Raw genomic sequence first — 19364 nt, 5'->3', positions numbered from 1 at the left:
GATAGTTTATACATACTGCATTGTATTGGGGATTTGTGAAGTTACACCTGAGTAAGAATATTATTTTAAATTATCTGCCTGGTAGGAAGGGGAGAGCGTTTTATATCTTTATTTCTTATTTTCGGAGAAGGGGGTCTTTCATCATATGTCGTACCGTCATTATGGCAATAGAGTGAATAATTATTGCAAAGGTTAGAGTCCGTTATCTATTTTTAGCGAAATGTTAGGAGATTAGTCCCTTTACTATGTCGATGAAGGTGCTGCCTCCATTAATGGAGGAAGTCAACGCCGATCTCGGTGGTTATTTCAACGTCTGGTGGTGTGAGGAAGAACACCGATGTATTGTAACAGACGGTCCACGTTTGTGGAGTTTTGGAGGTAAGCAGCGAACGAATCCGATATAATTGAACAGCTCGGAGTTTTTTTCCGAGTGTAAGTGGTGATATGAGGCAGATCAGCCAATTTGGGAAAGGGAGAACACAGCAGTTATTCGTGCTGTGTCACTAATTTGTTAAGCACGATTTTGTGTTGTAACCGGTACTTTAATGTCTCTTTTGGAGAAATAGACGAGAGTTCATTGGATGAGCTATGTCCATGTTTGTTGTAACCTGATGTTGGGATTGACTCAGTCAGTGTAGCCACGAACAAGATTTGTGGATTCAGCATAAAATAAGAATGATGATAATTTTTATCATTGTTCAGATAATTTCCAAATAAGTATTTTATTACAGAATATTCTTTGGAAATGAATAAATAAGCAGTTTCAAGACGGCAGCTATATACTTATGGTGACAGTGGAAGAGTTACTGAATAGTAACTTCTCTTAGAACGTGTATTGGATTACCGTGGGGTAATTACAGACCGGGCTCCCATTCCCGGGGTCATATCAGGTACCTATGGTGCACGGTTCTGCCTATTTATTGGTGTTGTGACAACAATATGGAGGAGTAATTACTTGTGAGGGTTAACTTTAACTCTCTGTTCTTATACACTTTTTTTCCCTTTTCCTCTTCCCTACATTTTAAGACGTTTGGAGCGCTTATGTATTCTGTATTGTTTTCTTCCTAATTCACTACGTGGTGATCTTTAATGCATGTAATAGGGAAAGTCACGGATTGGTTGCATGTTATTATCAGGAATAAAACATTCTCAAAATGATCTGAGTCACTTAGCACACCTACTCTCGCAGTGCCTATGGGAGAGGAACTTTCATGATGACACTAAGCCACTATGGATTGGCAAATTTACTTAATAATTTTATATTAAAAGTTTGTGTTTTCCTTTGAATGGCTCTTGGTTCCCAGAACTTCATAATAAGAGACGCGACTATAACCCAGCCCTGAAGAAGTCAAATGACGAAACACGTGTTGGCTGAGCAGTCGTTGTAAAGAAAGGGGATTTGTAGATTTAATTTGGATTTCTACCGAAACGTTAAACAACCTTGAAATGCAAAGGCATCTATTTAAGTGCAAACTTCATGGACTGTGGTAATACATGGAACAACTCTCATGTTTCCAGTTTACTCTTAAGGAGATGGACTGATGAAATTGGACTTCAATTCATTTTGGTTTGTAACAGGAATTTTGTTGAATGTGGTATGGACATTAATTAGACATTTAAAATATATGATTTAAGGTCATTTGTTTTGCTTATTCTGTATATATTCATTTGTTCGTATTAGTTAAATAGGTGATGCATGTGGGAAAAATACACCAGCTTATGAGGATTTATAATACAGGCAATTTACTCTAGGGCAACAGGTGCCACTGCGTGCATATAGTTAGGCTGATTGTTGTCAATCAGTATATTGGGGTTAGGGTGTTTCCCCAAGGTAGTGCACCGTTGCATATAATTTGGTTAATTTAGAATTACTGTGAAAAATTTCCTTGGTGCACCATATCTCCTCTTCAATACACCTATCTAGTGTACAAACCCCCACGGAAGAGCCCCACAGCAGCAGGAGAAGAAAAATGTGTAAGACTCCTATCCTGAAATGGACACAGCAAACAAGCCCAGAGCTGTCAAAACCGTACCACAGGCAAAAAAACATTGACAACCATGACCCCAGAAAGAATAGGCACCAGACTCCAAACCAAAGCGGGCAACCCTCAACAGCAGGAGCCCACAGAAGGGAAGAACACCATGCGGAAGGGCCATCAAGGACCCAGGAAGGGCCCACACACCTGAAAGAGACCATATCCAGGCAGGGGAACAACCCAAGATGACCCCTCAGCCTGTACATGCCCCAACAGATAGACAGAAACCCCGTGCCGGGGGCAGGAACGCAGGCACAGGGGCGACAGCACACTACCACTATGAACAGGACACAGATCAGGAGCACACACCAAGTACCGCCTTGAAGCAGACAGGGAGGAGAGAACCCAAAGACAAACGTCTGTGACCCCCATAGGGAAAACCAAGAAGTAAGCTCCACCAGACTGACCACACCAGAGCTAGCCAGAAAGCAAAAACCCAAATGGGAGCACACCATTCCCAGAGAGCACATCCCACCAGAAGAAAGGGTGGCCATAGGAAAGGGAAGGAGAAATGCTGCAAAAGAGACAAATGTAAAAATACACATGGGGTAGAACCCAAACTCACAGCAGAAGAGACGGGGATAACCACCATCAGGCCATAGGTGACTCCCAAAGAGACAGTGGGAAACCAACAGCCCATGGCAGTCACAGGCGGCGCCTCATTTCTGGACCAACCTGGTCTGACCTTCAGAAACTGCTGAGAGCAGACTACATCAGGTGCCACCCTGGAGAAACAGTTGAAGGGTCCAAAAGGCCCTGAAGAGCCCCAGGACCTAGCCACCATCACAAAAGTGGGGAGCTAAGAAAAACCAAACTGAAATAGAACAATCCTATTGTAGAGTGAAAGTCCGGGATGGAGCTCACTATGGAATGGAGAAAAAAATGTACAAAAGAAGAGAAAGACTGCAGAACCACCTGGAAAAGAACTCGCACCTCACAATCAGTGGCACATCCAGAATGCCACTGAAAACTCCAAAAAAAAGGAGCAAAAGAAGAGCAGACCCGGGCTGAATAGAACTCCCCACCCTGCATAGTGAGGGTCCGAGAGCCAGAACAGACCAGGGCTGGATTCGCAGGGCAGGAAAGACTGCAACAACAAAACTGAAATAATACTGGAGACTCAAAAAAATGTCAGTGCTACACTTGGCTGACAGTGTGAGACAGCGGTCTGCGAGGAAAAGAGGGGAATGTCAACAAACAGACGTGGAACAGAATATACACACCACCATCCAAGGGCTTGAGAATGAGACCACTAGACCATGGATCACTACCAAAGGTCAAGGAAAGTGATACCCTGCCACACCACCAGTTGTCAACAGGGTATCATGAAGAAGACCCCAGTATAAGCAAGCGTGACGCCAAAACATGTATATATAAGTAAAGGCGAGGCACCACTACAGACACACCAGAAACAGAACAGTGTGAGTGCCTCTGACCGTAACCGCCCCACCACAGACCAGTCAGCCACCAGGACAAACTTGCCAAAAAGGCAGCACCACCGACTCGGCCTTGTCACCAGGCACAGGAAACCATGCATGTACCTCCACCCAATACGAGTGCACCTGCTGGACAGGGGTAGCCGCATGCCCGTCTCGGCCCTACCTTCGCTCAGGGAAGCCCTTGCCTTGGGCTTGCTTGGGAGGAAAGGGCAGTCGTACAGGCACTGGCGGGCACCAGCCGTCTTTGCAGGAGGGAGACAGCCAAGCTGAGGACCCACAGAGGAAGAAGAAAAAAACCAAAGGCTGCCAAGTGGTACTCACCGCACCATAGGAACAGCAAAACGCCAGCAGCCAAGGCAAAAGACGTGCCTCCTGTGCATGCTCGGCAACAACTGTGTCCAAGGAGGAATTCAGGCAAGACCCTGGCTTCCTGCTTCCTCCACATGGCTCCCAGCTGCCCTGCTGGCCGGGAGACGTGCAAACACCAGACCTCCTTGGCACACCAGAAACAAGGGCCTGCCCAGCGGCCATAGCGAGGCAAACAGCATCCCTACCCCAGCAGACCCGGCAGACTGGAAGGCAGTGCACCTGGCAAAGCTAGTCGTCCAAGCCAAGCATGGGCGACATCCTCATGTCCTTTTCCTGTCGGAAGACAGAAAAAATAACAGGCGGAATGCTGGGTGAGTACAGCTTATGTACTACCAGAGGCAGGGGGTAGGGCGGGGATGTCCTAGCATTCCTCATTTCTTTTTTTCTGTCATGAAGATAATTATCTCTTCATAGTGATGTTAGCATCTCTGACCTTAATAAGTAAACTTTCAAGGGGACGCAAATAGGTCGATTAACCTTTTGAATCGCAATTAAGATGTTCTTACCATAACTCCAGTACATGCAGATCAATAATAAATAACCATTACACAATATCAATAATCAACAATCAATAACAGTAATAATCATTGGAGTCAGTAATTGTCACACACCATGACCTTTCAGTCATGAACAACCACACCTTTTAGTAAGAGTTAGAAGATTTATTTCCCTATATTAACAATGCTAAGGACATGTAGCTTAATCTCAATATCAAATGAAACACATACAGAAACAATACTGGCTGTCCAAGGTGGCGGAAGAAACGTAATCTAATCAAATCTAGAACTAGAAGACATTCTGAGGTTATGGCACAAATTAATAATAAAGTCAACTGCAACAAAGTGATTACAAACATTTGAGTTCAGCAGAGAAATTCATCAAGTATTATTCCCTATTAGCAACATTTCATTAGTGAGGATCCTAACATCAGATTAGCATCAGCATGTTGGGGTTCATGCAAAACAATTTAGTAACACAAAATTGGAAAAACATCTAACTATGGCTCTATCAAAACAGTGTAGTTGGTACCTAGAAAGAAAAAGCAAATATACATGATAATCAATATTCTAATTCATAATACCTATCCTCAGTGTGGATCAGCAAGCAGGGTCAGACTTCGTCCTCAGGACATCAGTCGATCAGCAAGGCATCAGAATTCCGCATCAAAGTTCAAATAGCGCAAAGTTTTTAAGCATTAAAGTTAAGCACGCCTCTTGTCAAGACACTTCTACTCCAGTCAGTGTCTTCATTGTTCTCCTCCTGAGAAAGTCAGTCTCACACACATTACACACAAAATGTTACATTAGCAAGAACAGCATCTTCTAGCAGTCGGTTCTCATGAGAAACTTCTCAGCTACGAGCACGTTTTTTAACCAATACAATGGAAAATCACAGTTTAAGTCTCTAGGACAGCCATTTATTTAAATGTTAAGTAATACAGCTTTGAATGAGGCCTGGCAAATAGGCCAAGACCTTTGGTAAGTGAGGCCTACAACTAATAAACTACTACCTAATGCATAACCATTAATAGGTCATATTACTACATTAATCAAACATATGCTCAATATTTCACAGTATTAGAATATTAATAAGTACACTTCATGAACATTGGCTGTCACTCATCACATTTTCAAATGCGTGCATTATTTTTCTACGTTATTACATTTTCCATACAAATCCATTATTCAGAATACATGAACACTCATTAATAACTTTTATTAAAACACCTGCACTAGCAATTCCTCCTCTGATGACTAAATGTGTCATCACACTAATTACCACTGACAACTTTTTGCATCAGCTAAAATTCTGTCAATTCAATCCCTTCATACTTTTGTTCCCTTTTGAGTTTTCCCTGTACATTTGTTCCCTTTTCTTTTCTTCCCTCCTTTGATTATTCTTTTACCTTTTCAATTGAATTCTTTTGCATACTTTCGCCATATTCCAATTAGGCAAACCACAATAATTAATATTCCCTGCAAGATTTTCAATAGAACCCAATTCCAAATGTTGCTGAGCCAATTTCCCACTGAAGCAAAACCTTTGGCAATCTTTTCCAAAACATCTGGTTCTTTCAATTTTTTCAAATCAGCACTTTCACTAGTCAAGTTAGTAAGTAAGCTTTTAATTTCCTTTCTATTATCAGGAATATACGAACAACAATGCCTAGAATTAATCATTCTACAGACTCCACCATCCTTCGCTAAAAGAATGTCTAAAGCAAGACTCAAATTCAGAATGACTCCTATTGAAGGAATCACTACTCCAAATATATCTCCCACTATACCAGAAGAGGACCCCCTCCTCCTCTGTCTCATATGATGTAATTCAGTCACTTTCGGAAACTTCTTCAAATCATCCATTTGATAAATCTTTGGGAAAACTATCCCCAAATAACATGTCCCATACCATCCTCTTGGAAGACAGTAATAAGCATTAAGACAACAGATATAATAAATTCCAGGAATCACCGGGTCCTGTCCATTCAACATAAACGTCCATTAACTCTGAAACAAAAACTCATGCTTACATTCACTCGTTCCCACAAATAAAGTGTCAGTGTGTGATTTAGGCATGTATATACAAAGTTTCCCTACGTGTTGTGCATCTGAAGCTAATTTCCCTTATGTTTTAATTTGTACTATAAGCATAATCATTCCTGTAAGCCCTTTTCTCTAAGCCTTTTTCTAACTTCTCCTTCAATGCCTTTCTCCTGTCATCTGTGTTTTCTAAGAAGCTTTTCTTTAAAGGTGTATGCAAGCATGTCAGATTATTCCTGTGCGCATAAGCTGTGCCAAACATCATTGTAGGTTCAAAGAAACCTCTAACTATTACTATGGGGGTCATTCCGACCCTGGCGGTCATGGACCGCCAGGGCCGGGGACCGTGGATGCACCGCCAACAGGCTGGTGGTGCATCTAGGCCAGTTCTGCCGCGGTCAGAAAAGGGAAACCAGCGGTTTCCCGCCGGTTTCCCCTGGCCTGAGGAATCCTCCATGGCGGCGCTGCAGGCAGCGCCGCCATGGGGATTCCGACCCCCTTACCGCCAGCCTGGTTCTGGCGGTTTTGACCGCCAGAACCTGGCTGGCGGTAACGGGTGTCATGGGGCCCCCTAACAGGGCCCCACCAAGATTTTCAGTGTCTGCATAGCAGACAATGAAAATCGCGACGGGTGCAACTGCACCCGTCGCACCCTTTCCACTCCGCTGGCTCCATTCGGAGCTGGCATCCTCGTGGAAGGGGGATTCCAGCTGGGCGGGCGGGCGGCTTTCTGGCGGTCGCCCGCCCGCCCAGCGGGAAACTCAGAATTACCGCAGCGGTCTTTTGACCGCGCAGCGGTATTCTGACGGCGGTACTTTGGTGGGCGGCCTCCGCCGCCCGCCAAAGTCAGAATGACCCCCATTGTCATTATCCCTAGTTACTCTACTCCAATACCTAATTACAGGGACAAATGAAAACACATCATAGATTGAATAAAAGTACTGAATGTACTCCTGGTTATAAAATCTTGTTAGTAGCAGACCACAACTTATTCCATATGTTAAAGACAAGCTATGATATGAAACTCCTTCCTCAACTGATGAAGGAATTTGCGTACACACATAACAATTCCTCAATTCCATTGTCTCATCGTACTCACTCAATAAGCAATAGAAGACATTAGAAGAAAGTTCTCATTGCGCATTAGTATCCCCATCCAAATATTTCTCATCTAACCTAAACCTCTCTATTGCCGTTAGTGCAGTAGTTGCCTCAAAAGCAGAAGTATGGTTGGATTCACTCTTATCAAGAACAGACATACCCACAATCATCACCACAAACAATATCCCACACCTAATTGCCAAACAAATACTCATATATTTACAGCGCCTAGCATTTCTACCCTGCTGGCTAATGTTACTCATGATCTATAAAGATTCAGAAAGCAGAAGAAAATTTAGAAAAAACTGCAGCAAAAATCAAAACCAACAACTTTCAGCAGTTATTTACAGTTCTCAGTCTCACTTCCAGGATCCCTTGTCAAAATCGCTAAGCAGCTTGTCAAAATCAGGTTTCAAAAGTCAATCAGGTTATCAATGTCTCTTCCGGTTACTTTTGCCAGTTTCTTTCTCAAAATGTTTTCTCTCAGATTGTTGCAACAGTTCAGTTCATCAACTTCCTTCAAGTGCCAAAATACTGACCCGGAATATGTCTATCAAAACAAAAAGACAAAAAATATTTCTGCCATTCACTTGTAGTTACATATGCCCATGCAGGACCTGCGCATCTTCGACTTGCTGTTCTCTTTCTTTTCAACTTTCGATCGCCATTCAATTATCCTGCACTTAGATCTTCTCTCCTTGTTGTATTTACTTCTTCCTCAATTGTTGCCTCAAGAACGACTTCCTTTCCTTTTCCTTGCGACTCCAGCCACTTATCTCCCTTCAGTGGACCTTTTGTCAGTGTTCTCTTCAGAGTCGAACTCAAAACTTCCCCTTGTTCTGTGGTGTTTTCTCTTGACGGACCTACAATAGGTTCAGGAGGAGTTAGATCACAATGACTTTGATCCACCTCAACTCCTTTCCCCTCTAGGTCTGGCAAGTGCTCTGTTTGTCTCTCAAGATCGTGTGCTTCTGGGAAAGCCCTTCTCTGACTAGGCTCTCCTGCTGCCTCAATTGAGATAGGCTTTTTGTCACCCTCCTGGAGCTCTTCTCCTTCATCTCTCACAGGAGTGACTGAACCGTCCTCAATGGGCTCAGATCCGGTCTCCGTTCCCCTTTGTTCTTTTTTCGGCACTGAGACTTGTTTCACTGTTGTTGGTACTCTCAACAACTCTTCTTCTTCATGATCGAGTAGACATGCCACTTTTTTTGTGTGACTGGCATAAATCCAATTCTGAATTCCAGCGCACTTCACAGCTGTGGTAGTTGTTAGAACTACCTGGAATGGACCTTTCCAACGAGGCTCCAAACACGTTTTCCTCACGTGTCTCCAGACCCCAAACCAGTCTCCGGCTCTCAGGTTGTGCCCTGGGTCATGGATCGGAGGCAGTGTGGTGGCTTCCACCTGCTGAGAGAAAGAGTGAACCACATCAGCCAGACCTTTGCAATAATCCAACACCATATCATCTGTAATGTTGACAGGTGCATTTGCAGGCACAGCTGGCAACCTCATAGCTCGGGCCATAAGGATCTCATGCGGCGACAATCCTGTCTTCCTGTCGGGTGTGTTTCTCATTGACATCAAAACTAAAGGCAATGCGTCGGGCCATTTCAAATTCGTTGACGCACAATTTTTGCAACCCTTAACTTCAAGGTACCATTAATCTGTTCCACCTGTCCTGATGCTTCAGGGCGGTAACTACAATGCAACTTCTGCTCAATGTTCAATGCTGCACACAGGAATTTAATTACTTCATTTTTGAAGTGACTTCCACTATCTGATTCTAAAGAGATCAGAAACCCGAAACACGGTATCAGTTCCCTAAGCAGCAGTTTCGCTACTGTGAGGCTATCATTTCTTCATGTAGTGTAAGCTTCAATCTAGTGATTAAAAATGCAGACAATCACCAACACATGTTTCAAATCTCCACACACGGGCATCTCAATAAAATCCATCTGTATTCTGCTGAATGGACCTCCCACTTTTCCAATGTGGCTCAAATGAACCACTGTCCCTTTTCCTGTGTTCAGTTGTTGGAAAATGACACAACGATGGCAAACTGCTTCAGCAACCTATCTAAACCTTGGGTTGAACCAATCATGTTTGAACAATCAAATAATTGCATCCCTCCCAATATGTGCTTGACCATGATAGTACCTAGCCATTTGAGACAACAGACTGTTTGGCAAACCCAATTGACCCTCTTCTGAAACCCACAATTCATCTTGTCATTGTACACATTTTTTATTTTACTCCATTAACGTTTTTCCTCCCTGTCAGCATTATTCTGCATCATTTTCAATTCCTCCAAAGTATCAATTTCTTTCAATGCAAAACTTGGACATATCTCATCTTCTTCAGGTAACAGTTCCCACTTGTCTTTGAACGATATACAGTTCAATGCACAAAAGCTTGCGACTTGATCCGCATATCCATTTCCCAATGATACAAAGTCCTGCGACTTCAGATGTGCACTGCATTTTACCACAGCAATCTTTTCAGGCATTTGATTAGCATGTAACAGTTCTTTAATCCTTTCACCATTTCTCATTGGTGAACCAGAAGAGGTCATTAAACCTCCCTGAGACCACTACTGGCCAAAATCGTGGACTATTCCAAATCTATACTGACTATCCTTATAGATTGTAACTTTCAGCTGAGCAGAAACATGGCACTCTCTAGTAAGGGCTACCAGTTCCGCTACTTGGGCAGAATACACTCCTCAAAGCCACAAAGCTTCCAAAATACCAGTAATTGTGCACACAGCATACCCTGCTCTCAGTGTCCATGCATTGTCTCTCAGACAGGAACCATCAACAAGGATAATTTGATCATTTTCTTCCAATCGTGTGTCTCTAATGTCAGGTCTCGGTTTTGTGCACAAGTCAGTTACTTCTAAGACAATAATGCTCACCATCTTCCATCTGCTCAATTTCAACATTTTCCTTTCGGGAGTAAGGTTGCCGGGTTCAGCACTGTACATCTTTTCAATGACACATTTGGTGACCCTATACTCGTTTCATATCTGGTCAACCTTGCACCAGTCAAATATTGGGTTTTTGTCCTTGTAAGTAGAACTCAGTAGAGTGAGGGACCATTACAGTCAGGGGATGTCCCATCACAATGCCTTCACACTGTGTAAGGCTTTGCCCAACTGCTGCAACTATACGCAAACAACCAGGTATGGCTGCTGCAACTGGGTCCCAAAAAAATATATGCTACTGGGCAGTTTACATCTTCATGGGCCTGTGTCAAGACAGACAAAGAACATGCATCATGCTCATGACAAAACAATGTGAAAGGTCTCATGTAATCAGGCATACTCAAAACTGGCGCCTTGCACAGACTCTCTCTCAATGCAGTGAACGCTTGCTTTCATTCCAGCCTGGTCTAACACTATAGGATCAGTGACTTCCTTATGAGTCAGCTTCTGCAATGGTCTCGAAATGACTTAAAAATGTGGAATCCATTGGCGACAGTAGCCAACTATCCCTAAAAACATCCTGACATCTCTCGGTGTGGTCGGGGATTTATCTGCAATATGGCTGTAATCCTTTCTCTGGATATCTTCCTTGATCCCTTCTTAATCTGGTGACCCAAGTATTTCACAACTTTTTGACAGTATTGCTATTTAAGCGGAGGCACTTTGTGACCATTCTTTCCCAAGTGGTTCAATAGGGCAATCGTATTATACTTGCACCCGTCCCTTGTTTTGGACGCAATCAAAAAGTCATCAATGTACTGCACCAAGGTTGATTCGAAAGGCAATTCCAACAACAAATTCTTCTTCAAGATCTGATTGAATATGGAAGGTGACTCTGAAAACCCTTGAGGAATTCTGCACCAACAATAAACTTGATCCAGAAATTTGAAACAAAAGAGAAATTGGCTATCCTCATAAAGAGGCACAGAAAAGAAGGCTTGCGACAAATAAATGACAGTAAACTACTCAGCGTCACATGGAATCTGAAACTTTATCACAGCTGGATTTTGCACTCTGGGACAACATTTGACCACAATCTCATTTATTTTTCTCAAGTCCTGGACAATTCGAACTTTCCCACAAGGCTTTTGCAAACCCATAATCAGTGAATTACATGGAATGCTCAAAACTTCCTTCCAAACCCCTTGCTTTACAAAGTTTGAAATTATCTGGGCAACCTTCATAAGGACATCTTGTGGCATGTGTTACTGCGGAAGCTGAGGAAAAACTGCATTCGATTTTACAATAACTTTAACTGGCTCAACTCCCTTTATCTGCCCTACTTTTTTTCCTGTCAAATCCCACACTTTCTCATTAACCTTTCCCTGCAAATCAGGATGAAGCTCCTTCACTGTGAACATCGGGAAAAATTCAATCTGCGGGTGCTCCTCGTTTGTAATTTCACCTTCTGTCTCTGGGACTTCGTCGTCTTCATCATCACTATTCCTCTGAATCCGAACGAGTAATCGAATATTTCATTTTACACACCAAATCTCTTCCCAGTAGGGATACCAGACTTGAATCGCAGACTACAAATTTGTGCAATCCCTGAAAGTTGCCAATTTTAACCTGAACTGGTTCTGTAATTGGATTGGTCAAACACTGATTCGCTACTCCTACATTCTGAACTGTTTGGAACTTCTGCACTTCTCACTGTAGAGCGTGTAGCTCCCGTGACAACCAAGAATGAAACTTTGTGACCCATTACCTTTCCCTTCCTATAGGGACCTTTTTGATCCACTTCTAAGGAAGTTGAAGCACACATGGCTCCTCATCTGAACTGTCGCTCATCCAATCATCATTTATTCGGTTCTCACTGTGTAACGGGGATTGGTGCATTGTGTTATTACTTTGGTTAAGCCTCTGACCTGTGACCTGTTGAGAAAGCATCATCTGTTGCTGTTCCATTGGGGCTTGAGGTATTTGAATTTGCTGTCTAGGTACCATGGGAACTTGCTGTTGCATTGGCTGCAGCTGTGTCATCTGTATACGAGGCATTTGTACCTGCTGTATGGGCTAAAAATTCTGCACTTGATTCATATTATTTTGAAAATTTGGATTAGGACCTCTCACTCTTGGTCCTCTCATATTCTAGAACAAATTGATATAATTGCTTTGCTGAATGACACCTTCCTGCACCATCATTGGACACTCTCGTTTCCAATGTCCAAAGGCTCTGCAAACATGACATGGCAATAATTTCTTCATTCCCTGCGCATCATTCTGAGCCCCTACAGTACCTAAGTCTGGACCCTGAGTCATATTTCCTCCACGACCTCTACCTCTCATCTGGGGCTGAAACATCATGTTTCCCTGCTGCTGCTGTGGTAACTGTTGTGGAAAATTCCCTTGCATTCCTGTTTGGGCTGCTTTAATCTGCATCACCATTGCCTTCTCTTTCAACTTTTTCTGCTTCAACTTAATCTCATCACTACAGTATTTCGCATACTGAAACACCTCATCAATTGGCTTTGCTTGCCAGCAAATCAAATGACTCTTAATCATCTGGATAATTTCTGGTCTCGATCCTTCCACAAATCTGAACACAAATTGAATGATGTCTCTCGCCTCAATTGTCTCTGTACCACTGTAATGCTTGAACACCTGCAATAATCTCTCATAATATGCATGTATTGACTCCTTTGCTTCCTGAGCTGTCCTGACGATCCTCTGCCAATCAATAATCTTGGGCGAAATTCTTGTTTTCAAAAATTCAATAACCTTATAGTAATATTTCATTACCTCAGGAGACGGTGCACCTGTATTTTTGTCTCTCTCTGGTTCGCTTGTTGGCCAATCTACGCTCCTCTTACACTCGATCCACAGACCAGCTGGAAACACTATCTCTAACAACGTGTTCAAGTCTTCCCACAGGCACTTCACAAGTTTCACAAACCTTTCTGTCTGCTGATACCACTCTACTGGCTTCTCTCTCAAACTTGGATTATCATTTGTAAATGATAGAATGTCACTTCTGCTCCAAGGGACATGAACAAAATACCCCCCTGGAATCTCTCTCATTGGTAAAATTTTCACTGGATCTTTATCCTGCTGCACATTTGCAGTTAGCTCCACAGAATCTCTTTTTCGTATGTCTCTTTTCTTTACCCTTCTGCCTTCCCATTTGTCTAAAGCTCCCCAGGTTTGAGTACTTTGAAGCAATTCCTTCAGTTGTGCCTTAATTCCGGCAGATCTCATGTGTTCAAAATCTTCAGCCTCAAAATCTAATCTGTAACTCCTTTTCAAATGCTTTGTTTTCTCTATTTCTATGCCATAATTCTCTGCCAGGTCTGCTAGTTTCTAATGCTCATTGCTCACTTCCCTTGTAATCTATCTCAATTTTGGCTCTGTGTAGGATTCTAACGTGTTCACCCCCATCGTTCCCTCAATGAGTTCACCCGCTACTATGCTTAGCCTAGCATCATTCAAACACTCCTCTCCCTTAGGAGCTCTCTGAGGGGTATTCAGCTTGTCTAACCATTCAGTCAACTGCTGAGCTGTCAAACCTTGTAGCAAAATGTTACCTGCTTGGATTGGTGGCACCTGTTGTGTAACTGCATTCGGGGTCTGCAGTGTCAATACTTTCAATCTCTGGCTTACGTTTGACCCTGCTGTAGTATCTGGAAGTGCTACAAATGGACTAAGGTCTAAGAATGCTCTTGACCCATCAAAAGTCTGTCCCCGAGGAGAGACTACTCGAGCATTTTCATTATGTCCTCCCCTCGTTATACTCTGGGACATTGCTCCCTGTTCACCTACAGTAGGTTTCTTCTGTGCAAATAAGGGTACGGCTGGACCAACAGTAATAGGTAGCGATATACTGTCCGGGGTTGGTCTTGCACTTACACTCTGTGAAAGACTCTCATGTTCTGATTTATCATTGAAGATATATCTGACTGTGTCCCTGTTACTGGAGTGAATCTTGGCATTACCTGTGGCTGCACTGTTCTGCTTTCCTTCTCTTATCTTATGACCGAGCTTACAAAACCTCTCTGGAATGTACTTCTTAGTTTAAAGAAGACATTTATTGTTATTATTACTTCACCACGAGGTTCCTGGAAGATGAAATTAGTAGATTGGAAGCACACGTTCAAAAGTAGTCGCAGCAATGAAAGAAACATTTATCAAAGTACTTCTCAGTTGCAATGGACACATCAAATACATGTGATTATATTATAGCATAACTTCAAAGCAAAGCATAAAAGTCAAAATTGCATCACCGTAGGGCCTATCACTGCTTAATCTTTCTGGGACCTGCAAGTTGATGACTCCGGTTCAACTGCGAGAAAGAGATTTTCTACCCAAACGGGGACAAGCAACTGATGTCCGTTCCTGTCTGAAGTCAAGATATTTCTCCTCTCAGTTGTTGCCCAGGGCCATTGTTCCAAAAACGTGTCCCCTCCTCTCAGGCTCGGGAAAGGAAGGCAAGCCTTTGGAGACTGGCCAGATCTCCTAGACCCCTCCTCTTCCCAAGGCTGAGCAGAAAGGAAAACACCAAATGTACGCTCTCTTATCAGCTAGACTTTGGTGTGAAAAACACAGCTTGGTTTATCATGTGGAAAAACACAGCTTGGAGAAACATAGCTCATCGGCAATGTCTCAACTGCAATGTCTAACTCCATGTTAAAGCCAATAGGCAGCTAACCTAAATACCAAATGTAATGTCTAACTCCACGTTAAAGCCAATAGGCAGCTAAACTGAATACAGAATGTAATGGCTAATGCCATGTTAAAGCCAATAGGCAGCTAAACTGAATACAACATGTAATGTGCTACTGGTGAACATTGAGCAACTAATATGCGCAGTGGTAAAACACAAAGTAATTGGTCAAACACAATTAATAGCATCACACTCCACCCTCTGACCAATGAATTTTTGTTTACATACCTCTTATTTCAAACCAAAACAAAAAACAAAAACATAAGCAAATCAGATTTGAATGATAAAAGCAATCACTGTAAAGCAATGGAAGTGGATTAACATATTGATCTCATAACCTTTCACATCGATACATCTACAATAAAAAGACTGAAGCTTATGTACTGTGATTGGGATAATAACTGATTGAACAGTGTCTCTAAAACAGCGAGTGGATGTAGCATGAGTTCAACTCATGTAAAGGTACACGGTCCACCTGAAAGGTTTGCTGGAATGTAAGCGAAAGTCTGAGTTCCACACGAAAAAACACAGATTGATCCCAGGTAGAACTTGAACTGAAGGCGCCAGTTGCGCAAAATGGATCCATATGGTTTGTACTTTAATCAGTCAGGTTCAGGTTGGGAGTTCGGTCCCTCCCCCGACCCCACACGCACACACCCGAAGGTAGACCACACAGCACACTCATGGTCAGTGGCGAGTCGTGGTAGGATCCGCAAAAGAAAAAAGTATGACTTTTCTTGCAAATAACATTTGTCATCTGAAATGTGCCCTCCTTTCTCTTTTCCTTGTTTTATAATCATCAGGGCATTTTCGGGGCCCTTTGTTATAATTTCTGCAGGTTCTGGAGGGTCATTTGGGGCTTCAACCCACCCCATTGCACTGAGGTTTTTATCTGCTGCACCACAGCTTCCCTTTCCTTGCACTGTCAGAAGGGCTGGGGCAGACTCCTTCTTTACCAAACCTCCATTCACTGCACTTGTGACAAGTTGGGCAATTCTGTCTCCAATCTGTATGAATAAATCAGATTATCTTCTAGTTATCAGCATCATTTTGATTTCTACTTGATAATCTGCAGCAATCACTCCCCCTAAAACCTGATCAAATTGCCATATCTGTCCTGGTAACTTTCCTCTCCCCAACTGATCTTTTACGGTTTGTGGGACAGATCTCTGTTGTGCGTGCTGACAAATAGGACACTGCAAAATCACAGTTGTTATCAAATCTAGGGGAATGTGCATATCTCTAATCTCTGCCCACCTGTAAGTGGCTTTTTCTCCCAGATGTCCACATTTCTAGTGCACCCACTTAGCCATCCCCACTAAGTCAGAATTCTGAGTGGACACTTCAGACTCTGACTTTTTCTCTTTAACATCTGCAAGGAAATTTAACCAGTTATGCACAAGCCATGTAGAAAACCAAATGGCTAAACCATTGGCAGTGAACCAAGAATCAGTGTAAAAATGACACATCTCAAGCAGCTCTTGCTTTAAAGTCTGACACACATTGTACAACGCTGTTCCCTCTCCTGTTCTAGAAAACAACTTTTCAGTCAATGAATCATTAGTCAAACAAACATGCTTTTTATCCTCAGGGGACACAAATTCAAATGGTGCATTCAATTTCACTGGTGACTCTTTTACCTGTGGTACTCCCTGGACCCTCTCCTCATCCTGAAAAGGGGCTTGTGACACCTGTTCATGTAGGGCTGCAGTGACTCTAGCCCTCTCTTGCATGTACCAGATCCAGGTTATGATACTAGCCTCTTGTGCCTGTCCTAAACTGTGAGATTTAGGTGAACTCATCACCCACTGCATGCTTGATATTTCAGGTTTAAGAATTACATTATCATTTAATGTCATTTGATCAGTATTCACTAGAGCCCAATAACAAGTCAAAAGCTTACTCCAAGGTTCCAGGGGCACTTTTGTCTTCCCCTGTTCCTGATTTACATGTAAATCAGTGTTTGCCTCTTGCACTGTGCAGAAACCTAAAGTCTGAATTATTTCATTTGCCAAATCAAATGCGCGCAGCTGCTCATGTTTTTTCCTAGTTACTTTGCACCAATGTGTTAAGATTTCACTTAGATGAGGGCTGTACTGTTTCCAAAAATCAAACAAGCTCATGAAACTCGGTGTCTCTTGCTTAGTGCAAATAGTAAGAAACTCTAAAAACAATTGTTTTACTTGTGACAACATCTGTCTATTTTCTGGGTTCCACTGAATTCCCAGTAACTGCACATTTTGCGACAGTACTTCTGCCTTGTCTGAATTAATTTTAAACATCGTACTTTGCAAAAGCGGTCTGAAAATCACATTCTGAGCTCTGTTCTCAGTGTTATCTGTTAAGGAATGCACTTCAACTGCCAAAAACTGTGGGCTGCTCTGCGCTACGGTCTGCTCACACTGAGGCTGGCCCACAACTGTTTTAACCTCCTCATTACTGGAATGGGAAAAGCCAGATTCTTCTAAAACAGCAATTTTATTGATTTCAGCATTATCTTGCAATAATTTGTTCTGGCTAATTTGCTCACGTAAATTCTTATTTTCATGTTCTAACTGCCTACAACTCTCCTGCATTTTTCTGTAAGCAGACAAAAGTATCCAGACCCTTCTGTCAAGAACAAAAGGAACATTATTTCTTTCAAAAGGCACATTTTCTAAATCTGCTTTATCACAGCACTCATCCCAAGACTCACACAGTCTCGATAAACAAGAAAACATGTTTCTCACAGCACCATAAGGCAGTTTAACTTCACATGCATTTTCAAACATGGTCTGCCGTGCTTCTTTAATTCTCTAAACAACAAAAAACAATTACACTTTTAAATAGTGCACTTCCAATCTCCAACTCCGACTTCCAAGACTGCCGACTAACAACAAAATCTTCTGCTTTCCTTCTCTTATCTTATGACCGAGCTTACAAAACCTCTCTGGAATGCACTTCTTAGTTTAAAGAAGACATTTATTATTATTATTACTTCATCACGAGGTTCCTGGAAGACGAAACAGTAGATTGGAAGCACACGTTCAAAAGTAGTTGCAGCAATGAAAGCAAAATATATCAAAGTACTTCTCAGTTGCAATGCACACAGCAAAGCCATGTGATTATATTATAGCATAACTTCAAAGCAAAGCATAAAAGTCAAAATTGCATCACCGTAGGACCCATCACTGCTTCATCTTTCTGGGACCTGCAAGTTGATGACTTCGGTACAACTGCGAGAAAGAGATTTTCTACCTAAACGGGGACAGGAAACTGACGTCCGTTCCTGTCTGAAGTCAAGATATTTCTCCTTTCAGTTGTTGCACAGGGCCATCGTTCCAAAAACGTGCCCCCTCCTCTCAGACGTGGGAAAAGAAGGCAAGCCTTTGGAGACTGGCCAGATCACCTAGATCCCTCCTCTTCCCAAGGCTGAGCAGAAAGGAAAACACCAAATGTACGCTCTCTTATCAGCTAGACTTTGGTGTGAAAAACACAGCTTGGTCTATCATGTGGAAAAACACAGCTCATCTGCAATGTCTCAACTGCAATTTCTAACTCCACGTTAAAGCTAATAGGCAGCTAACCTAAATACCAAATGTAATGTCTAACTCCACGTTAAAGCCAATAGGCAGCTAAACTGAATACAGAATGTAATAGCTAATGCCATGTTAAAGCCAATAGGCAGCTAAACTGAATACATGTAACGTGGTACTGGTGAACATTGAGCAACTAATATACGCAGTGGTGAAACACAAAGTCATTTGTCAAACACAATTAATTGCATTGCATGCACTTGGGGCAGCAAAAGTGGAGTTGGTTCAGTCTAAAGTTCGAAGTTGTTTCCATGATGGGCACATCAGGGTATATTCTCTGAACCTGTGGCGGTTGCATCTCATTTTGTACTACAGGAGTAGTAGGCACATTAAGACCACTCTGCATCGCATTCTGTGTCAGGCTAGCATTAACCTGCATCGGACTCATTGTCCCATTAACCTGTGTCAGAGCTGTCGGATCACCAGTGGTGCTCTGCCCACTCTCATGTGCTGTATATGGTGGTGGGTGATTTCTCAATAACTGTGTAATAAACTCATTATCATCCGACTCTTCCTCCACTGTTGAAGACTTTCTAACGTCCCTATTTTCGGATGGACTTCTGATCTAGTAGCTTTCCTTTCTTCCTTTTCATTGTCCTGCATAATTGCCAGAAACAACTTAATTCCGTGCAAAGTCTCCATCCTCCAAACTCTCTGATCA

General features: G+C 42.6%; 1 long non-coding RNA gene across 1 annotated transcript in view; it reads left to right on the top strand.

Moving 5' to 3' along the window:
• Nucleotides 1–281: 281 nt before the first annotated feature.
• The window catches only part of LOC138297254 (uncharacterized), a 62957-nt gene continuing 43874 nt past the window's right edge, over nucleotides 282–19364 (top strand). The window contains exon 1 of the long non-coding RNA XR_011203975.1: nucleotides 282–378. This is a non-coding gene — a long non-coding RNA (uncharacterized lncRNA). The remainder of the gene's footprint in view (nucleotides 379–19364) is intronic.

The sequence above is a fragment of the Pleurodeles waltl genome, chromosome 5, assembly GCF_031143425.1.
Source record: "Pleurodeles waltl isolate 20211129_DDA chromosome 5, aPleWal1.hap1.20221129, whole genome shotgun sequence".
Taxonomy (NCBI): Eukaryota; Metazoa; Chordata; class Amphibia; order Caudata; family Salamandridae; genus Pleurodeles; species Pleurodeles waltl.
The sequence above is the reverse complement of the archived record's forward strand: the minus strand, read 5'-3'. Positions and strand labels throughout refer to the sequence as shown.